This window comes from Eriocheir sinensis, unplaced genomic scaffold (assembly GCF_024679095.1).
Source record: "Eriocheir sinensis breed Jianghai 21 unplaced genomic scaffold, ASM2467909v1 Scaffold460, whole genome shotgun sequence".
Classification (NCBI taxonomy): domain Eukaryota; kingdom Metazoa; phylum Arthropoda; class Malacostraca; order Decapoda; family Varunidae; genus Eriocheir; species Eriocheir sinensis.
In genome coordinates this window covers 23,492-46,982 of record NW_026111788.1, presented here as the reverse complement: position 1 = coordinate 46,982, position 23,491 = coordinate 23,492, and positions in this window count along the sequence as shown.

Genomic DNA, 23,491 nt, shown 5'->3' with positions numbered 1-23,491 from the left:
ATTCACTGATGCCCTTGCACTCAGGTATGGCTGGCCAGTGGATGGGCTCCCAAACATGTGTAACTGTGGCTCACACTTCAACCAAAATCATGCCATGACATGCAAGAGAGGAGGCTTCGTCTGCATGAGACATGATGAAGTAAGAGACGTAACAGCTCAAATGCTGAAAAAAGTCTGTCACGACGTGACTGTGAACCCCATGCATCTCCCTCTGCAAGGCGAACACCTCGCCAGACGCACCGCTAATGTTTCGAACGAAGCACGAGTGGATGTTAGCGCCAGAGGGTTTTGGACTCGTGGAAAAAGAACATATTTTGACATAAGGATCTTTGATCCCATGGCCCATCGCCACAGAGATCTGACCCATGGTGCAGCCCATAGAAGAAACGAACAAGAGAAGAACAGAGCATATGAAGAAAGAATACAGAATGTGGACCAGGTCTCCTTCACCCCGGTAGTATTCACCACGTCAGGAGGGATGGGACCAAGGGCGCAGAGCTTCTACGCAAGACTCGCCGAAACACTGGCGGACAAGAAACAGCTGCCAAGAAGCAGTGTGGTCGCCTGGATAAGATGCAGGCTGTCCTTCTCCCTCCTGAGGTCAGCCTTGGTCTGCCTGAGAGGAGCCAGGTCACTTGCACCCAAAACCACCTGCATTGCCGACCTGGACTTTGAGGCGACGGTGGTTGATAGTCGTATCAACCACAAGCTCTTTTAGCTTAAAAATAATATGTTTAGTAAGGTTTGTAATACTAAATAAAGATGGTTGTCGGCCACAGTCATTGGCGGGGTGGGGCCAATGAATTGCTTTGTGAAAGGATATGAGAGAATATACCGCTCACAACGCAACTCTAATAGATGGAGGCCTGTATTATACTGTAGTAGTAGTAGTAGTAGTAGTAGTAATATTAGTAGTAATATTAGTAGTAAAAGTAGTAGTAGTAGTAGTAGTAGTATTAGTAGTAGTTGTAATAGTAGTAGTAATAGTAATATTCATAGTAGTAGTAATAGAAGTAATGGGGGAAAGAGTAGTAGTAGCAATAGCGGTGTTAGTAGTAATAGTTGTTATCGTAGCAATAGATGTTACTGATATTACTGTTGTAGTATAGGTATTATCATTTCCTGCTGTTTTTGTTGTCATTGTCATATTTACACATGGACAAAACTTTAATAATGTCATCGGCTTAACTACAAGGGACGGAAAATAAATAGCTTGATGCTTTCATTGTATTACATTTCGGTATATTTTCATTAATTATCTCCATTTGCTCTTCTTAAAATTTAGCTCCCTTATTCTCCTTTCGTACATAGTAACTCTCTCTCTCTCTCTCTCTCTCAGTCCGTCAGTCAGTCAGTCACTCAGTCACTCAGTTAGTCAGATAGCCAGTCAGTTAGATAGTTAACCATTCACTCATTCATTCAGTCAGTCTGTTAGCTTTTCATTCATTCATTCAGTCAGTCAGTCAGTCAGTCATTTAGTCAGTCAGGCAATCAATCATTTTTTTTTACGTAGCCACAGAGTCAGTCAGTCAGTCAATCAGCCAAATCAGTCAGTCATTTATGCATTAGTTAGTCTGGCAGTGAGACAGTTACGTAGGTAGTCAGACAGCTAGTCAGTCAGTCAGTCAGTCAGTTAGTCATTTAGTCAGTCAGGCAATCAGTTAGTTATTTTCGTAGCCACACAGCCAGCGAGTCAGTCAGTCAGTCAGTCACTTACATCAGCATGGTCAGCTAGTCAAGATAAGTCAGTCAATCAGTCAAGGCATTCAATCAGCCATTCTTAAACTTAGTCAGTCACTCTAGCAGGGAGCGCCATCAAATCCCGGAGTCTGCCTTACAAAACACCCGTTTTCTATCGTGTGCCGGGGCGGGGCTAAGGCCAGAGTGACCTTGAATGCGGCGCAGGGATGAATGATGGGCCTTTAAACTCTGCCATGCCATGCCAGTCGCGGCGCCCTGAATCACGCGTCACCGGCTACTTCGGGGGTCATGTTGGTAAACCTTTCGGCGTCCAGGCACACACACTGGGCAAGGCTGTCGTGGAGTGTTGGGCGCGTCCAGGGGTAGTTCACGGCCCTGGCGGTAGTCTGACGAAGCCTCTGTGATGGGATCTTGAAAATACTCCGGAAAACTCGATTACTCGCCTTCGTGGCCTTTGTAAACGTTTGTTGTGAGGTGGAAAGCGTTAAGAATACGAGACTCAGGTCGCCATTGTCAAACGCTTCCGCCTCTCACATCAACTTTTTCAAGGCCCAAAGAGGACATTAATCGGGCTCTAATGAGTGTTCATTTAGGCTGATGGAACAAAAGAAGGGTCAGACTACCACGAGGGTCATGAAACTACCCCGGGAAATGCCCACAACTCCTACGGAAGCCTTGGCAAACGTGTGCGTGCTTGGGCGACGAAATGTTGACCCCGAATTCTTGAAGGTATCAGCCCCCATGGCGACTATTTCCCAAGGCCGCAGGGAAGATGAACTGGATGATCATGTGCGATTTTCCCGATCAAGATGCGTAAGTCATTTATTTATTTATTTTTAACAGTATCGGGCTGCCATTACTACTTCAACAGAGAGGATTAACCGGGCTTTCATGGGTGGTTTTCCAGTTCAGGGTGCAGCAGAGGTCGTGTAAACCTATCACCAGCATCACAAAACAGTCCACGGAAAGCCCAGCAACTTGTAAGTACGAGAGGCTTATCAAACAAGAGAACTGAGGGGCCAGACGCTTGAAATAGACACTTAAGCGGATAGAGTGATTAGAAAGACTGGTTTCTACTCTCCGAAATGTGTAAATACATCTATACTGCAGGGAAATGGGTAGGCATAGAGATTAGAGCACACAGTGACACACACACACACACACACACACACACACACACACACACACACCGTCAGCTGTAAACAGACACACAGACAGTGCTGCAGGGATGGGTCAGTAAGGCTGCACGGCACGTATCCTTAACCCGTCGGCGCCTCGGTTCGCCTGTTTAAAAGCCTCTCGTAGAAGTTTCAGGGTTTTTCACGGACTGTCTCGTGATCCCGGTGACAGTCATACACGACCTCTGCACCCTCAACGGGACACCCCCGAGAAAACCCAGTTAATCTTCTCTGTGGGCTTGGAAAATAGTCCTAATCTGAGCCGAGACGTTTAGGAATATGGAACGAACTCACTTCAACCTCGTTTACAGTCTCTCTGTTGATTAGGTAACGCACACACCAGCGGTTTTGAAACAGGCGTAAAAGTAGCTACGTATAGTGATTGTAAGGCTCGTTTATATATCTATAATGCTCTCTCTCTCTCTCTCTCTCTCTCTCTCTCTCTCTCTCTCTCTCTCTCTCTCTCTCTCTCTCTCTCTCTCTCTCTCTCTCTCTCTCTCTCTCTCTCTCTCTCTCTCTCTCTCTCTCTCTCTCTCTCACCTCCACGCTGGGCTTAGTGAACGTAAGGAGGAACGGCTTGCAATTTTCCTTCCTAAGTCTGTCAATGGCGAGCGCGAGATATTCATTCACTTCCTCTGTTGTGTTCTTGCCTTTTTGGGAGTCGCTGAGACCCAACCTGCGAAGGGGAAGGTGAAGTATTGCATGGGAGGGCGAGGCTGTCATCGGGGAGTTCCGGGCTAAGGACACACGGGCATCTGATAGAAAGGGGGAAGGTGAAGTATTGCATGGGAGGGCGAGGCTGTCATCGGGGAGTTCCAGGCTAAGGACACACGGGCACCTGATAGACAGGGGGAAGGTGAAGTATTGCATGGGAGGGCGAGGCTGTCATCGGGGAGCTCCGGACTAAGGACACACGGGCACCTGATAGAAAGGGGGAAGGTGAAGTATTGCATGTGATGGCGAGGCTGTCATCAGGAGCTCGGACTAAGGACACACGGGCACCTGATAGAAAGGGGGAAGGTGAAGTATTGCATGGGAGGGCGAGGCTGTCATCGGGGAGCTCCGGGCTAAGGACACACGGTCACCTGATAGAAAGGGGGAAGGTGAAGTATTGCATGGGAGGGCGAGGCTGTCATCGGGGAGCTCCGGGCTAAGGACACACGGGCACCTGATAGAAAGGGGGAAGGTGAAGTATTGCATGGGAGGGCGAGGCTGTCATCGGGGAGCTCCGGGCTAAGGACACACGGGCACCTGATAGAAAGGGGGAAGGTGAAGTATTGCATGGGATGGCGAGGCTGTCAACGGGGAGCTCCGGCCGGGCTAAGGGCACACGGGCACTTGCTTAAGCAAGAACAATAACTTGTGACATATATATTTATGTTGCAACTTGGGGGCAGACAATGAAAGCGATGGACAATGAGGAAAGAAACACTCGTCGTTGTCCGTCTGTTTACCTGTCTGTTTTTTTTCTTACCGAAATACCTAAAAAATCTGATGAATATATTTACCAGTTCCACATGGGTGGACATCCCAAACATTTGCACAGCTCCCTCCACACACACGTGACGGCCGTGCTGCGTGCGCCAAGTGCCGGAGGCGGTAACAGTGAAAACGTGTAAGAAGGTATTAAGGGTTATGATTATTTTCCAGTTATCATTCCTCCATTTTTCGCACTTCTTGAAAAAAAATACGTTAATCAGAAATATAAAAAAAGAGTCTGGATAGAAATTGTAGAACTTAATCTGTTGTTTGCTCAGCACGTAAAGGAAAATTGAGCTGCTTCTCCGTCACAGATTTACGTAGAAAGTTAATTAGTACGTACCACGCACACAAACACACTCACACACACAATAAAACTTCTTTTCTGTGTGTGTGTGTGTGTATGTGTGTGCTTTCCTCATCACATCTGATAATGAAGACGTTGCAGATTGTTTCGACACAGCCACTCAGCGCGACCGGTCTGCTTAGAGAGAAAGGCGGCGACTCTCTCCTCACTCTTCATAAATAAAAGCGGATCAGCAAAGTAGCTTCTCCCGCGACGCCACCGACGAACAACTCTGTGGGGGGGCCCTACCTGCCCGCCGCGCCCCGCCAAGCTCCCACCTCGCCCGCCCAGCCCCCGCCCCCCCCCCACCCCGCTCCATCCGTCCAATCGCGGTGGTGAGAAGGGCAAAGGGACTGAAAGGAGTGCTATGTAAACCTTTCCCATTTTTTTTCATAAAGACAGGTGTGCTAGGATAATGTGTGCTGGAAAAAAGGTCTGTCAAAGATAAATCCGTGGAACTCAGTATTCAAGTATTATTCACTGGTGAAAGTTGTTAGTGACAGACTGGTAGGCATCTTGGCATACAGACAGACGAGCAACGGACAGATACACACAACTAGAGACAAAGACATGAAAGAACACACACACTCACACACACACACACACACACTGTACCCTCAAAGTTATCCGGAAACACACTTTTTATCTGAATACATGATAGTGTTTGCCTCGCCAAAAAGAAAAGAAATGCGGCTGATCTTTCTGAAATTACAGGCAGGTGTCTTATTTACGGTCGTCGTCGAGAAGGGCCTCTGCGTGTGCGTGACGGCAGGAGGCGCCACGGGGGGGCAAGGTTATTGGGGAATGTACAGATGTGACCTTTTTTGTGCAGTGACGGTCTATTTTTGTCACATTTGGTTAATTTTCCCTCGTTCATCACTTCATTACTTTTTGCTCGAAGTTGGAGTTTTCAAGCCTTTGCTCTGCCTGGCCTTTCCCGAGACAGTCTTGTGTTTTCGGTTCCTGTATGGAGGAAATTTCTCTTGGTGGTTGCAATGGTGTTGTCATGCAGATAATCACACATACACGCTCTAACGCGCGCGCGCACACACACACACACACACACACACACACACACACACTCTCTCTCTCTCTCTCTCTCTCTCTCTCTCTCTCTCTCTCTCTCTCTCTCTTTCTCTCGCGCGCGCGCTCGCTCAAAAGAAGCTGACAATTTTAAACCCCCGGTTGACCAGGCGTTTCAAATTAAGTATTTATGGAGAAACTACTCACTGCCCGTAACTCTTGGACGCTTCTTCACACACAGCTTTCTCCAAGGTATGCGATAAATACATTACTGCGAGAAAGGTTTTCACCGTAACTCGTTTGGCTTTCCTTCATTCCTTGATTGCGGGGGAAAGTTCAGGAAAATATAGGAATTATGTAACCATCATCGTCACAGCTCGCCGCCCTTTCCTCTCCCCGCTGAAAGCTTGAGAAATGTGTGGTCGCCTCATCCCAAACGCCAAATAAAATAACGCCAACTTTTTTAAGCCTTCCTTTAGTAGGCGCCAGACGTAAAGAATTCGACGGGAAGTGTCGACTGGATTCGGCGGTCAGTAAGGAATTCTAAGGATTATTTATATTTTTTCTTACCGGTGAAGAGGTATGGATTAAGTCGGGAGGTTGCAACTCCCGGGGATCTGCTTAATAAAATCAACCTTTCATTGAGGGAAGTCGACCTCGGTAGGTAGATAAGGTTAAGCTGACAGTAAGGTTGTGGCTTAATGTCATACTTCTCGGTGTGCCGCGGATTATAGGCGAGATAAGTGGAGTAATCACCCACGGCCGCCTCCTGCCTCCTTACTCGTCGAATGATCAAGGGGCTGGAACCTCTAAGGCGATGGCAGATGTATTGTTAGACTTAGAAAAGAGTCAGTGTTCAGTGCGAACCTTGTGTAACCTGTTAGTGAGAGGGGAAAGGGGTCTGAGGGAAGGAAGGACGAATTGATAAAACTAAAGAGTGGAATTTGAATGGAATAAACTTACATGACTCAGCACTGGAAACTTCATTGGTTAAATATGATGAAGTTTTCGTAAGTGCTGGTGAGACCCCGTTAATTACTGCTTGGTGGAATTTCACGGTCGGGAGGTGAGGTTGGCTTGCCCTACAAGTAACGCTGAAATAATGAGTTTCTTTGAAGTCGGCCGCACACCGGAGCAGTTTGTTCACGAACTGCTTAATAATATGTAAACTTTTCCCCAGTAAAAATGATGGGTTACCTTTTGTGTTGTAATATTAACTTAAACGCACATGGGTGGTTTTCATCCCCCCCCCCTAAGCATTCTTCTCTGTTTTCCCGGTATTTTATCTCTATAGACCTACTTGGTACTTTGGGAGACCACTAATAAATAAACACTTATAAGCATCTAACAGATAATTCTTTCCGTTGCAGGAGCCAAGATGGTGGCGAGCCCTTGCCGTGGTGCAGGACGTGGCGTCCAAGGGGTACTGGCTGCTCCTGCTGCTTCTCTCGCTGCTGCTGCCGCCACCACAGGCCGCCGCCGCCGGGCCCGCCGCGTAGAGCCAAGGTGAGTCTCCGCCCGTTACGCCGAAGGAGGTGCCGGCCGTGGAAGTCTTGGGGCAGGAGGAGTATAGTTACAATACCAGCAGCGTCCAGGGCGACTCTCCGCTCCTGCCTGACGACGCCGACGATTTCCTTCCGCCCATCATATAAACGGAGGCGCCCTTGGAGAACCCGAGTCCGCCAGGTGAGGTGCGGCTGCCTGGCCCGCCCGTTGCTGCCTGCTGTCTCGCCGCAAGGCCTCCACTAACAGACTGGTGTAGAGGTGCTGGCTGAAGTGCTTGTGGTAGGGGTTGGTGTAGTGATGATGGTGTTGATGTTTCTGGTCAGGGTTGGTGTAGTAGTGATGGTGGTGTAGGTGTTGTGGTAGGGACGGTGTAGCAGTGATGGTGGTGGAGGTGTTGTGATAGGGATGGTGTAGCAGTGATGGTGGTGGGATGGTGTCGAAATGGTGGTCTGTGTGGTAGGAGTAATAAAGTGGTGTTGGCGGAGGTGTTTGTGGTAGTGGCGGTGGTGGTGGTGGAGTTTGGGATGCGGAGTGTGTCGAGGTGCTATAGCACCTCCCCATGTCTTATGGTGACTAACGAGGAGTATTTACAACCCGACCACCGTGCTATCTGGTTAGGGCAGCCTAGGAAGGGTTTTTTATTACCTCTGTAAATTGTTGCAATACATCACAGTGAGTTACGTTCCACCCTCTTGAAGGAGCTCGGCGTCCCTCAGGGCTTCCACTCCACCTTCAGTAGGTACCCGTGGTAAAGGGTCATAACTCCTTCTTCCTCTCATTTTCCTTTTGGCTAATACTCTCATTATCGCCTCTTGTGTCTCGTTCAGCATCCCAGCAGACATCGGTTGTGGTGCACGCAAACCTTTACTGTCCTAAACAAACAAAAAAAATATAGCGTTTGTTTATTAAGCCCCAATAAGTTGTTGTATTACACAGTCTATAAAAGCCCGTCGGTATTAAGTAAACATGGAGTGAGTTTCGATCCTGGATGTTAGTTTGCGCGACCATTTAACGCCTCGGTGAAGAAGCGTGGCGCAGGGTATAAAAGCGCAAAGCTAATGTGGCACACATATAGTGATGAAATTTTGCAGGTGGTCGATGTTGTGGGGGAAGTAAACATCGCAGTACTTGCAGACTTGTAAATTTTTTTTCCCTCGTCGCCTTTGGTGTTGCTAATTCTACCCACGCACACACAGGCGGGAGGAATTATTATGTCTTTTGAGGAGGCGTTTAACGCACGCACACTCTTTGACTTATCTGCGCTGTCGTGTTCAGAAACCTGAAAATTAATTAGTGTAAAGACAAATATTAAAAGATACTTGGATTCGTGTCAAGGCGAACAGTTATATAACTTCACAGAAGGAATGGTCGATAAAAATAAGTGATAGACATTACAGACTAAAAGCCCGGTCATCAGTGGTCTTGGAGAGATGCGTGCAGTTTTCATTGCTGTTGGGATAAAACGGAGCTCTGCCCAAAGTTGCGCGTTTAAGGAAAACCACCTCCCTCCCCTTGCTGGTGCGGAAACCATAAAACTAACCTTATCTTCTGAATCTCATAAATAGGTGTGTGTGTGTGTGTGTGTGTGTGTGTGTGTGTGTGTGTGTGTGTGTGTGTTTGTAAGTTCATCACGATTTTTTTTTTTCTGAAAGTTTATATTTGTGTTTTCCTACATTTTGAAACGAATCAGCTCATCCGTAAAAGACACCATCGTATTAATTTCACAAGCTGCGTTTTCTTCTGTGTCGATTTTGAAAACAGAGCATTTGATATATTTTACAGTATTGCATTTTGCATTGAAAATACCTTTAGAAATATTTTATTCTCAAGACATAACTAACCTGTTTCAGCTGTTGGAAGCCACTGTGTATCCATCACTGATATATTTACTCCAAGCACTGTTTACATCCATCTGTATAAAAGAAAGTCAAACACGACTAACGTAATATATTGCAAGCTTACATGCATGTTTATTGTAAATAAGCCTAATTAGAACTAATCGCGTCCACATCCAATTGGCAAGGTCTTAAAATATGCTTCAATATGGCTGCGTTAACGTGCCAAATATTCTTAAGTAAAAAAAATAAAAAAAGACGGACAAACAACTTTCAGACTCAGTCAGTATATGAATATTAACGTCACTCTAAACCTCTTTACGTTGGTTTACGTGTACTAAGCTGGGCCGTGTGTGGACTTGTGCTGAATAAAAAGCTCGACAGCGGCAAGAGTGGCCTGCCAATGGGAAGATGTTCAAATCTGTGCAGAAGTGTCCTGCGGCTAAAACGAAAACTGCGGAATGTGTTGGTACGAAGTTAACGATGGAGATAACCGTGCGAGATACAATATTGTGACTTGAGAGAGAGAGAGAGAGAGAGAGAGAGAGAGAGAGAGAGAGAGAGAGAGAGAGAGAGAGAGAGAGAGAGAGAGAGAGAGAGAGAGAGAGAGAGAGAGAGAGAGAGAGAGAGAGAGTGTGACATTGACCTGCCTTGTACGTACACCTCAATGCGAAGCTGACGAACGGGTCCTCCAAGATGGGGTCAAGGCACTGGTGCCGGGATACCGTAAAACGACGTCCCGAGACCTGCCCTCCTCCTCATAAGGGTTGGTGGCCAACTGATTCTCCTTCGCCAAACGAGCGAGGGAGAAGGCGGTCTCCTCGTCAAGGGTTTTGATAAGACCGAACCAAATTGCTTCTGCATCCTGATCTGTGAAGGTTTGAACATTCCATCTTCAGCCTTCGATGCTGTCATCGTAGCGGTAGCAGCCTATCTTATAGACCCAGTAATCTGATGCAGGTCCTGGCGGCAAAGCGCGGTGGTGTCCTTCTCGAGGCGGGTTCAGTCCTCTTATTTTCCGACAAGAGGGAAGAGGTTGAGGTGCATCCATGGGGCGCCGCGGGCCACGGAGCGGCAGGAAAGGGGGAGGGCTTGTGTCCGCACTTTATCGTGTTTTATCTGTTCCCTCTTACCTATCTTGCTATTAAAATAACCACTCAACTCTAACGACTCGCTGAAAATGATGATCTTCTTGATTAGTAACGGTAAGATACATCACGCTGGCAGGGATGGGCATTGTATTCATACCTCTTCTATTCCTAAAATTATCGTATGAAATGAACGTCGCTAACTGTAAATATCGCCTGTCCGATTTCATAATACATGTTATGGTGTAAAATTTACTTTCTTAGATGGCTACAGGTAGGTGAATGAGAGTTACTTTTGCAGGGACGTCTGGTCATTCGGCCTCTACCGAGATAGGGTGGGCCGGGGCGCCTCTCTGCACCTTTTTTGCCTTTCCTGTTTTGTTCTTGGCAGTTATCTGTGTGTTGAGGCTCAATGGTTCCTCTTCTTGGCCGTGGTATTTGTTTTGTTGGTGGCAGTTATCTGTGTGTTGAGGCTCAATGGTTCCTCTTCTTGGCCGTGGTATTTGTTTTGTTGGTGGCAGTTATCTGTGTGTTGAAGCTCAATGGTTCCTCTTCTTGGCCGTGGTATTTGTTTTGTTGGTGGCAGTTATCTGTGTGTTCAAGTTCAATGGTTCCTCTTCTTGGCCTTGGTATTTGTTTTGTTGGTGGGAGTTATCTGTGTGTTGAAGCTCAATGGTTCCTCTTCTTGGCCGTGGTGTTTGTTTTGTTGTTGGGAGTTATCTGTGTGTTGAAGCTCAATGGTTCCTCTTCTTGGCCTTGGTATTTGTTTTGTTGTTGGGAGTTATCTGTGTGTTCAAGCTCAATGGTTCCTCTTCTTGGCCGTGGTATTTGTTTTGTTGGTGGCAGCTATCTGTGTGTTGAGGCTCAATGGTTCCTCTTCTTGGCCGTGGTATTTGTTTTGTTGGTGGCAGTTATCTGTGTGTTGAGGCTTAATGGTTCCTCTTCTTGGCCGTGGTATTTGCTCTGTGGCCTCCAGCAGGATGGGTCAAGTGGCGCCTCTCCCGCAACTTGCTGTAGGCGACCCTGGAGTGACTTTGATTTGTATGATGCACCGCGTAATGATAATCTTAAGAATTAAATTGCTTTCAAGATTCATCCGATTAGCTCCTACATGAAGCAGTTGATGTATAGAAGCTCCAAAAACGACTTGCTTAGCGCGAAGGATTTCGGTCGTGTACAAATTGCTCGTCTCGATGCAACTCATTAATTTAATAAGATCTCAGTCAACCACGTATTTGGCTCTTAATCGATGCTCAGTCAGTCATCCAGTGTTGTGTGTGTGTGTGTGTGTGTGTGTGTGTGTGTGTGTGTGTGTGTGTGTGTGTGTGTGTGTGTGTGTGTGTGTGTGTGTGTGTGTGTGTGTGTGTGTTTTGTGTGTGTGTGTGTGTGTGTGTGTGTGTGTGTGTGTGTGTGTGTGTGTGTGTGTGTGTGTGTGTGTGTGTGTGTGTGTGTGTGTGTGTGTGTGTGTGTGTGTGTGTGTGTGTGTGTGTGTGTGTTTTGTGTGTGTGTGTGTGTGTTTGTGTTGTGTGTGTGTGTGTGTGTGTGTGTGTGTGTGTGTGTGTGTGTGTGTGTGTGTGTGTGTGTGTGTGTGTGTGTGTGTGTGTGTGTGTGTGTGTGTGTGTGTGTGTGTGTGTGTGTGTGTGTGTGTACATGAGTTATTAGTTTTATATTACAAAATAGGCAAAAAAAAAATATATATATATATATATATATATATAAATATATATATATATATATATATATATATATATATATATATATATATATATATATATATATTTTTTTTTTTTCTCGTAATCAGCAAGTTTTTTTTTTTTCAAGTACAGATGCACTATTTTGAAGGTAGGAGTTTCATCTGTACAAATAGTTTTCCCATTACTGATATAATTCCCTGAAGAAGCCGTGGTATTGCGACACGGATGGCACAAACGAGTTGGAAGATTTGGCAAATGTTCAATACCATTTACTCGTCCCTGGGTAGCCGTGGCAGCACATTTTGACCAACTGTAACACTTCGTGAAGACTTAGAAAAATGTTTTAAAAATTGATGTAAATGAAGTGTTATGCAACAGTTCCAGGGTCGCCTCTAATTTTCCGTGGTGGAGTCTGTGCAGCGGGGGAAGGGTAACGAGAAGAAACATACTGTTACTTATATGCTTGTCCCACCACACTTTTAGGATATCATAAAGAAAAAAAAATAAGTGTCGAAATTAATGTTTGACTCCACTTTTGCTGCTACTGCCATAAGAGGGAACATTAAGGTTTGTTAGCTCGGTAGAAGGTCCAAGCCTCAGTGAAGGTCAGGACAGGGAGAGGCAGGTAGCGAGGCGTGTTAAATTGCGGCCTGTCATCCACGGCTATACCTCTTCTCCGTCTCCTAAATGGTGCTGGCGTGACTTGCGTCACAACCCCTTAACATCCGGGCTCCAGGACCTCGTTCTTTGCAGGGTTCACCAGAAACGTACATCGGCCACTGCGCTCATATATACTGCTCACCTACTTACCTCCTGAGTCATCCCAGCAGCGGCAACACGTAGGGCCAGTAGTACAGTCCAATACACAAGCTTGTAAGGTCCCCAACCAAACACAAAATACTGTAAAAGTTCTCTGTAGTATATAGTGTCTGGCGTTGATATTAAGGAAGGAAACTTTAGAAAACCACACATCAGGAAATCTCATTATTAGTATTTGGTACTGAGTAGAAATAACGCATCATTGTGGAGAACAGAGTTTGGTTCGGGCGCTTCAATGACTCCGTGCTGGAGTGTCGAACCGGCCCGTAGTTACCAGCTCCCTCCTGTGCGTCTGTTTATCAATACACATCAACCTATCATCGTTCGAGTTGTCTTTAGGATGCATAGTAGACCATCGTATACAAATTATTAGAAAATTCTGAACGACTTAAAGTCTTTTTTTTTTTTTTTTTTTTTTACAACAAAGGAGGCAGCTCAAGGGCACACAAAAAAATAAAACAATAATAAAAAAAAAGCCCGCTACTCGCTGCTCCTAAAAAAGAAACAAAAGAGGTGGCCGAAAGGAAGATCAAATACGGGAGGAGAGGTGTCCTGATACCCTCCTCTTGAAAGAGTTCAAGTCGTAGGCAGGAGGAAATACAGATGAAGGAAGATTATTCCAGAGTTTACCAGCGTGAGGGATGAAAGAGTGAAGATGCTGGTTAACTCTTGCATAAGGGGTTTGGACAGTATAGGGATGAGCATGAGTAGAAAGTCGAGTGCAGCGGGGCCGCGGGAGGGGGGGAGGCATGCAGTTAGCAAGTTCAGAAGAGCAGTCAGCGTGGAAATATCGATAGAAGATAGAAAGAGAGGCAACATTGCGGCGGAATTTAAGAGGTAGAAGACTATCAGTATGAGGAGGAGAGCTGATGAGACGAAGAACCTTAGCCTCCACTCTGTCCAGAAGAGCTGTGTGAGTGGAGCCCCCCCACACATGAGATGCATATCCATACGAGGGCGGACAAGGCCCCTGTATATGGACAGCAACTGTGCAGGGGAGAAGAACTGGCGGAGACGGTACAGAACGCCCAGCCTCGAGGAAGCTGATTTAGTAAGAGATGAGATATGAACTTTCCAGTTGAGATTTTGAGTTAAGGATAGACCGAGGATGTTTAGTGTTGAGGAAGGTGATAGCTGGGTGTTGTCAAAGAATAGGGGATAGTTGTTTGGAAGATTGTGTCGAGTGGATAGGTGGAGAAACTGTGTTTTTGAGGCGTTGAAGGACACCAGGTTCTTCTTGCCCCAATCGGAAATAATAGTAAGGGCTGAGGCTAAGCGTTCTGCAGCCTCCAGCCTTGAGTCGTTAAGTTCCTGAAGGGTGGGTCTTCTATTAAAAGAAGTTGAGTAATGCAGAGTGGAATCATCGGCGTAGGAATGGATAGGACAGCTCGTTTTGGAAAGAAGATCATCAATGAACAACAGAAAAAGAGTGGGAGATAGGACAGAACCCTGTGGGACACCACTGTTAATGGATTTAGGGGAAGAACAGTGACCGTCTACCACGGCAGAAATAGAACGGTCAGAAAGGAAACTGGAGATAAAGGTACAGAGAGAAGGATAGAAACCGTAGGAGGGTAGTTTAGAAAGCAAAGATTTGTGCCAGACCCTATCAAAAGCTTTTGATATGTCCAGCGCAATAGCAAAAGTTTCACCGAAACGGCTAAGAGAGGATGACCAAGAGTCAGTTAAGAAGGCTAGGAGATCACCAGTAGAACGCCCCTTGCGGAACCCATACTGGCGATCAGATAGAAGGTCAGAAGTGGAATGGTGCTTTTGAATCTTCCGGTTAAGGATTGATTCAAAAGCTTTAGATAGACAAGAAAGTAAAGCTATAGGAGGGTAGTTTGAGGGATTGGAGCGGTCACCCTTCTTAGGCACAGGCTGTATGAAGGCATACTTCCAGCAAGAAGGAAAGGTAGATGTTGACAGGCAGAGGCAAAAGAGTTTGACCAGGCAGGGTGACAGCACGGAGGCACAGTTTTTAAGGACAACAGGAGGCACTCCATCAGGTCCATAAGCCTTCTGAGGATTGAGGCCAGAGAGGGCGTAGAAAACATCATTTTGAAGAATCTTTATAACAGGCATAAAGGAGTCAGAGGGGGGATGAGTAGGAGGAATATGCCCAGAATCGTCCAGAGTGGAGTTTTTAGAAAAAGTTTGAGAGAAGAGTTCAGCCTTAGAGATAGATGAGACGGCAGTGTTGCCGTCAGGACTGAGGAGTGGAGGGAAAGATGAAGAAGTGAAGTTGGAGGAGATGTTTTTGGCTAGATGCCAGAAGTCACGGGAAGAGTTACAGAAAGCAAGGTTTTGACATTTTCTATTAATGAAAGAATTTTTGGTTAGTCGGAGAATAGATTTGGCACGATTTCGGGCAGAAGTGTAAAGTTCATAATTAGCATTAGTTTGAAGGCTCTGGTACCTTTTGTGAGCTACCTCTCTATCATTGACAGCACGAGAACAAGCGTGATTAAACCAAGGCTTTTTAGCGTGAGGAGTAGATAAAGAACGAGGAATGTATGCCTCCATTCCAGAGACAATCACCTCTGTGATGCGCTGAGCACACACAGAGGGGTCTCTATCCTGGAAGCAATAATCATTCCATGGGAAATCGGAAAAGTACATCCTCTGGTCGTCCCACCGAGCTGAAGCAAAATGCCAGAAGCATCGCCTCTTCGGTGGGTCCAGAGTGTGTACAGGGTGTACACACTTAAATTTATACTTAATTATGTAGCGTGCCATTTTTGGTGAACGTTGAATAAACCTCATAAGAGTGGCGTAGGGGGCAGCATTTATAAAGTGTTTGATGCCCCAGTCCTCCGGCACAGTGATGGAGGGAGAGGGAGGGGCAGAATGATGGTGGGCGGGGCAGCGGCGGCTTGTGGGGCTGTGTACCTGGAATCGGGGGTAACAAGACGGCCTCCTCAGCAGCCGGGTGAAGGGGCTGGGGTGGGGGGGGAGGGTGTTGTCCTTGTGGAGTGTGGCTGGTGAGGCTGAGGCTGCTTTTGTCTTTTTCATTGGCTTCTTTCCATGTCTCAGTTTGTAGTAGGTTTCGTGATATACTTAACTCGCATATTCCTTAATGCATGTAATGTTGCGCCAATTTGAAAAAATATTTCGTCAGCAGATGCGAAAAAATATTGATTATTTTAATACAATGTAAAGAACATGCCTTGGCTTCACGAGAAGAATGGAGGGGCTAGTTGCCTGCTCTCTATATATTGGTTTATCAATGAAGAATGTCAGCAAAGGGCTGCTTAAGCACCATTAAGAGTATTTCCATATCATAGGCGGGTATAACAAATCTCCCCGAGACCTTCAGTGACGAGCCTGTAAGAAAGCTTTGTATACACCTGCGTACCTGCTTCTGATGCTTCATAAAAACACATTGTTTTATTCATAGAAACATTTTCTGAGAACCACGCGACAAACTTACATTTTACTTATTCTCGTGCACTAAACACCATGATTAAACTTTTGTAGGAATAATTCAGCTGCGTGGAGAAGGAAAGAGGAGCTTCAAAGTAAAGCTTGCAGGTTTGGGTTGTCCTGTTTGTATATTTTATAACAATTATCGGTTTATCGTTTAGTATCAAGTACAGGGTCTAGTGCAACTAAAAACACTGCTGTGCTCAGTGCGTCAGTGGGTGGGGATGTACCGCGCAGTCCTTGGCCCTGATAGGCTCAGCCCTTAGCCGCTACCTGCATGCAAAGCTATGGCGGAAAAGGCTGCGCTGAGAGCCCTACTTCTAAAGGTTTCTTGCTCGACGACACAAGGTATTCCCACTTGCATGGAGACATTACCGCGTTAAAAACAACGCATATGCTGTTCTGTGCTCAAAACGAGTATCGATCGCATGATCAGACCATGGTGAATGACACACACACACACACACACACACACACACACACACACACACACACACACACACACACACACACACACACTGTTGTCTTACATACGGGCATCTAGTGAAGTCTTGACTTTCGCGAGCAGACTTTGGGCTGTCAGGGAGGGGCGGCGCTGCGTGGCTGTGGTGCCATCACCCACACTCCTCAGACCGTTCAGCACAGTCTGGTATCGAGGTTTAGAATGGATATATAATTATATAGTGCAGTTTTTTAAAGGAATATGGCGCTGTGGCTCGACACCTTTTTCTTTCGTATTATTGAAGCGAAAGCATTTTGGGATAATGTTGTAAAAAGAGATTGCATAGGGTCAATAGGACAAAATAGCTTTCATAATTAAAAGAAATATATAAAAAAAAGTCATGGAAAAAAGGTCCACAGGTTCGATGATTTATTTGTTAGGAATATTTAAAACTACATGGCACGACAAGCCTGACCCAGTCCATTTCGAGGGTCTCCTCTCCGGGCACGGACACGACCCTGGACTGTCACTGAGCAGTGAAAGCTGCCCCCAGTACCTCGCCTCGGGTCCGGGAGTGCCTGGCGGTCCGCTGGAACGTTAATCTCCCGGCAAACCAGATCCGGACACGTTGGTTAAAAGTAAGAAGATAGGCAGTCTACATGTAGCGTTAGACTGATAAGCTGTGTAATAACTGAAATCATTGGGGAAGATCATTAACAATATTAGTAGTTATAGACTCTTTAATCCTCCTTTCTTATTGGACACGGAGATAATATTGAACGCTTGGGAAACTCCTTGGAAGAGTTACTGATGCACAAAACCCGCCGCACCGGATTCCAGGACGCGGCTACGGGGTGTTTAAACATCTCGGACACTTAAGCGGTAGTGTGATATGAGTTGTCTTTCGGCGGTAAGGTTTTGGAGGGGATGGACGTCTTGAGGGGGCAGAAAGTGGGCAGAAAGGATGGAAAGCGAAACTGCATGACCGTCGACACTCCTAGAGAAAGTTTGCAAGAATGGAACTGTGTGTGTGTGTAAGTGTGTGTGTGTGTGTGTGTGTGTGTGTGTGTGTGTGTGTGGAGAGAGGGAGAGAGAGGCAGAACAATGTAAATATAAAACCGGAGATAAGTCTGCAGATGGCATGTCTTGGCTGTCACTCACGACGGAGGATAACTGTTTGAATATCACATTGTAGACCGGAAGAACTCTGCAATACATCCTTCTCTTCCTCCTCCTCCTCCTCCTCCTCCTCTTCCTCCTCCATCTCTCCCCCTCCTCCTTACGTTTGCAAAAGACGTTTGAAGTTCCGTAAAGCGCTTGGAGTCGAGGCTAATAGTCGATTGAGGAGAGACTGTCGTGAGTGTTCTTAGCCAGACAGTGTTCAGCGGCGTGTGGGGTCAGGAGGCGGCGGGGGCAAGGCAAGGCGTTAAACATTCTTCATATTTTACTTATCATCTCTGTGTCTTCTGCCTTTGTATGGTCTTTGTTTAATTTTCCTTCCCCTCCCATGAGCATCCCTTCCCTCCACTCTGTTATATACCGCCATTCTTTACACTACATATTTCCCCTCTCTCCTAAACTTTACCTCCATCTCTTCACTTTCTTACGGCTAGGGAAGGGCAGGGACCGTGTGGGTTGTGCCGCAGACGTTGACGGGGGCTTAAAGGCTAACCTAACCTAACCTAACCTAACCTAACCTTACCTTCTATAGATCTTGATCCCCGCTGTTCCTTATACGAAGGGAAGTTAACGGGCGGAGCTACTGTTGACGATTTTTTACTTTGTGACGACATCCGGGAGACAGGTAAATCATGTTCAAGGTGACTTATTAGTGGGTAGGAATGCTGTAGTGAGGTCAGGCGTGAGGGCCCAGAGGTGTTTCGATTTTTTGCCCATTTTCTTTTCTGGCTTTTTCGGGGTTAGCAAAAACAGAAAATGAGAGCAGTTAGACCGAGTAGGTTGTCATAGGCTTGTTTTGTGCTGGTTCTTGTCAGAGATATTTGGGTATCGAGAATAAGACTAAGGCCGGGTATGTTTAGCGTGTTTGGCTCATCAAGAGATACTGCCACTGAGTGCTACTTGGTGCGTCCGTGACAGTGTCTTACGGTACTTAGGATCGAGGCCACATTCATGGTCTTATTGGGAACATCACCTCAAACACTTATGGTTGGTATTACAAGACACTTTGCCTTCTCACATCACCTATTTCTAAAGGTCAAAGAGGGGATCAATCGGGCTCTAATGAGTGTTTCCTTAGCTTCACGGTACAGAAGAAGGGTCAGACTACCACCAGGGCCATAAAACTACTCCTGGAAATGCCACAAACTCCCACGAAAAGCCTTGTCAAATATGTGAACTTGGGCGACGAAATGTTTAGCAATACGAGCCTAAGTTAAACTCTCCCCTTTGGAAATATAGAACACCACCGACTGTACATCATCATCATCATCATCATCATCATCATCATCATCACCATCATCACCACCATCATCTTAGCCTGTACTCGTCCACAGCAGAACAAAGGCTATTCCCAGCGTTCTCTAGCTGCAACAGTGAAGCAAGCAGCACCAGCACCTACACTAAATACACTGTAGTTCATGAAGAAATACCTCCACCTCCACCACGCTACACTATACACAGGGAACGGCACCACTTAAACACCACACCGCCACCACTTAAACACTACACAGGTTGAAGAGGAAACACCACCTCCATTATAATACAGGAACACCGCCACCACTTAAACACTACACAGGTTGAAGAGGAAACATCACCCCCATTATAATACAGGAACACCGCCACCACTTAAACACTACACACAGGTTGAGGAGGAAACATCACCTCCATTATAATACAGGAACACCACCACCACTTAAACACTACACACAGGTTGAGGAGGAAACATCACCTCCATTATAATACAGGAACACCACCACCACTTAAACACTACACACAGGTTGAGGAGGAAACATCACCTCCATTATAATACAGGAACACCGCCACCACTTAAACACTACACCGCCACCACTTAAACACTACACACAGGTTGAGGAGGAAACATCACCTCCATTATAATACAGGAACACCGCCACCACTTAAACACTACACACAGGTTGAGGAGGAAACATCACCTCCATTATAATACAGGAACACCGCCACCACTTAAACACTACACACAGGTTGAGGAGGAAACATCACCACCATTATAATACAGGAACACCACCACCACTTAAACACTACACACAGGTTGAGGAAACATCACCCCCATTATAATACAGGAACACCACCACCACTTAAACACTACACACAGGTTGAGGAGGAAACATCACCTCCATTATAATACAGGAACACCGCCACCACTTAAACACTACACACAGGTTGAGGAGGAAACATCACCCCCATTATAATACAGGAACACCACCACCACTTAAACACTACACACAGGTTGAGGAGGAAACATCACCTCCATTATAATACAGGAACACCGCCACCACTTAAACACTACACAGGTTGAGGAGGAAACATCACCCCCATTATAATACAGGAACACCGCCACCACTTAAACACTACACACAGGTTGAGGAGGAAACATCACCTCCATTATAATACAGGAACACCACCACCACTTAAACACTACACACAGGTTGAGGAGGAAACATCACCTCCATTATAATACAGGAACACCACCACCACTTAAACACTACACACAGGTTGAGGAGGAAACATCACCTCCATTATAATACAGGAACACCGCCACCACTTAAACACTACACACAGGTTGAGGAGGAAACATCACCCCCATTATAATACAGGAGCCCCACCACTTACGTCACACTGGTGGCAGGAGTAGCGCCATCACTTGCCGCAGTGCACCATAATTACACACGGGACGCCACAGCCTACGCCACTCAAGCTGAACGCCGTACACCACCACACCTACACCATGATAGTTAATTAGAAAGTGCTACCTGGATCCACTTCATTCATTAAACAGGTAACTTCCACTAACACCCCACGATAACTTTTCTTATTTCCCCAATGAGCTGTACGCATGCAATATATAGTCAGTCTAACAATTATGAGTCTATCTACCTGTCGTATTGTGCCGTTACTATCAATAAGCTTTAAATGTTGCCTATAACGGAAGCTCTGGCGCAGGAGGAACTTATTATCTGCACTTCTTTCGTTGCGCAGAGGACGTAACATGCGCCCTGGAAAGATCCCACTCACACGGTGAAAGACGTCGCACCTACAAAATTATTATTGGGTACTGCGCGGGCGACACAACACGTCTGTAATCTTGAACCCATTCATTCCTATTTTAATGTACTTTGACCTTCAATCCGAGAAGGTATACTTGCAATACATATACTTTCACTGCCAGATAAATGCTACTCTCGTAATAATATACTTTGACCCATGAATTCGAGCCTTAATAGAACTGTCAAGGAACTTAAATCTATCTAAAAAGGAGTGAAGGTTGTGCAAGAGGCAATTATCTAAGCGTCTCTTTCTCGTGCACAGTTCCTTTTAGTAACATCCACTTCATACCTTTTCTTGATTTTATGAGCTCGAAAAGGAGGTTGCAGGTCAAAGGGGCGGGAGCAAGGAACGGAGTGAGAAAGGCGTAGGTAGAGGAAACAAAGGTGAAGGGCAAAAGGAAGAAATGAGAGAGACAGGAGGAGAAAAATGGAGGGATTTTGACAAGGAGAAAGGTGTTGGTAGAGGAAGAAAAGGTGAAGGTTAATAGGAAAAGAGGAAAGAGACAGGGGGAGAAGATAAGAGGGGTGCAGACAACCAGAAGGGTATTAGAAGCGTAAGGGAATGATGATAATGGGAAAAAAATAGGACTATAGAAGGAGGAGGAGGAGGAGAAGGAGGAAAAGAAACAGAAAGAAAAAGAAAACAAAGAGATGAAGGAAAAAGAGAGAGGAGAAAGAGAAAGAGAAATAAAATGAGGAAGAGAAAAAATAGAGAAGTGAGAAAGAGGAAAAGGAAGAGGAAGTGGAGATGGAGGAGGAGCAGGAAGAAAAAAAACAAAGAAAAAAATAAAATTAAGGAAAAAGAGAGAGGAGAAAGATAAAGAAAATGAGGACGAGAAAACAAAGAAAAAGAAAGAAAGAGGAAGAGGAAGAGGAGGAAGTGGAGATGGAGGTGACGGTGGTGGCTGAGGGAGAAGAGGAAGGGATGCGAGACAGTACAGCAGACGCGAACGAGATAATTAGAGAGATACAGGTGCGCCCGGTTGTTAGCTGAGATTAGGAGAAGCCTCGGAAGATACGGGGAGAGAGTGAGAGGTGAAGGGTGCGATGAGGGTCGATAACAGGTGCGAAGGACGGTAGGGAAGGCCGGGAGGGACATGCAGTTAGGGAATAAAGGAGAAAGAGGAGGCGGGGCAGGAGGTGAAACACAAGAGGGAAAAAGGTGTGATAAAGAGCGTTAATGTGTCAAAAGGCAGAGAGGAGGCGGGTGAAAGAGGAGGCATGGAAAGGTTAAGGATCTGTCAGAGGGTGAGATAAAGAGAATGGAGAAAGAGCAGAAGGTGGAAATTGATATATAGAGGCCTGTAGCAGCTAAGTAGAAAGGCGTGCAGTCCCGGGGAAGTGAAGAAGGCTGAGGGGCGTGCAACTTGTGCGGGTGAAGAGATGGAGGAGCATGTAATGTGTATATTATAAAAAAATGTGAATGTGTGAATGTATGTCGTATCGCCATGGCCCAGTGGCGCCAGGACGTTACACACAGACGCTACGTTGTGCTTAGGAGGTGCTCCTTGCCGTGGGAACGGTGCTGATGCAGCAAGCATGCTATCCGCTGGCCGCTCCTGTACCAAGAGAAGCCGGCAGATCAGAGCGGGCGGCGGCGGAGGGCACAGGACTTCTCGGAGTGTGCGTACGACTTACGACTCGTCCACAAAATACTGTAACTATTCTGTGAATATATTTAAAAAGCAATACAACCATTTAATCAACCAGAGAGAGAGAGTAAATTAAGTGAACTCAAAGTGAACTTAACGGCTCCGCTCGGCCAACACATAACACACATCACTTAACTAAAAGGCTATTGTGTTGTCTCACGACTTCTATCAACTGGAGAAAGCAGGCAACGGTACACCGGACCTGACGTGAGATAACAGTTCGCGCCTTAAACAAAAACACAAAAAAAACAGCTAACAAAAAGGCTAACAAAAGTGGTGAACAGCGGCTTCCGGACCTTCTCCGAAGTGTTCTGTGTGTTATCTCTCTCTCTTTTACCACTTAACGCTTAACGGTGGCAAGTGTCGTCAAGGGGCAGACAGGAAAGAGTGCAGGAAAGCTGACACAAGCAACGCCATTCCCCCTTGGCCCGTCCGAGTCGAGTCAGCACACTCCACCACACCGGCCCGCGCGCCCCGCCCCGCGCGCCCCGCCCCGACGCGCCCCGCGCGCCCACATCGCCCACTGTCGGGATCCTGCTTCCCAATTCTGGGACGCCCACTTGTCTGCCTACGACACAGTCATTCGTGGGTGGGCGCTTACCTTCGCCTTGGTGGAGATCTTGGTGGAGCGTGGTCGCTCCTCCGCCCCTTCCTCACCGCTGCCAGCCGCTGCCGGGCACTGCCGGCGGTCTCTCTGGCCGCTCCAAGGACGCGGGGACAGCCAGCCAAGGACGGGGACAGCCAGCCAAGGACGAGGGCGAGCCAGCCGAGGACGAAGGAGTGCCACGGGCACAATCTTCACATTTTTTTTTTATGGTATTCACATGCATGTAGCTGACACACCACTAATTATATTAATACGCCACTTGTTGATGACATTTCAGGTGATTTTTTTTTACGTGCTTTGTGTGTCTCCGTGTGGAGCCGTATCTAGTTTCCCTTAGGCTGTTGAATTTTATTCAGGTGTAGAGGGATGTTTAATATTTTTCCTGAATTGTGAACATTGTTTGCATTTTATATCTAATCCTTCATTTTTTTTT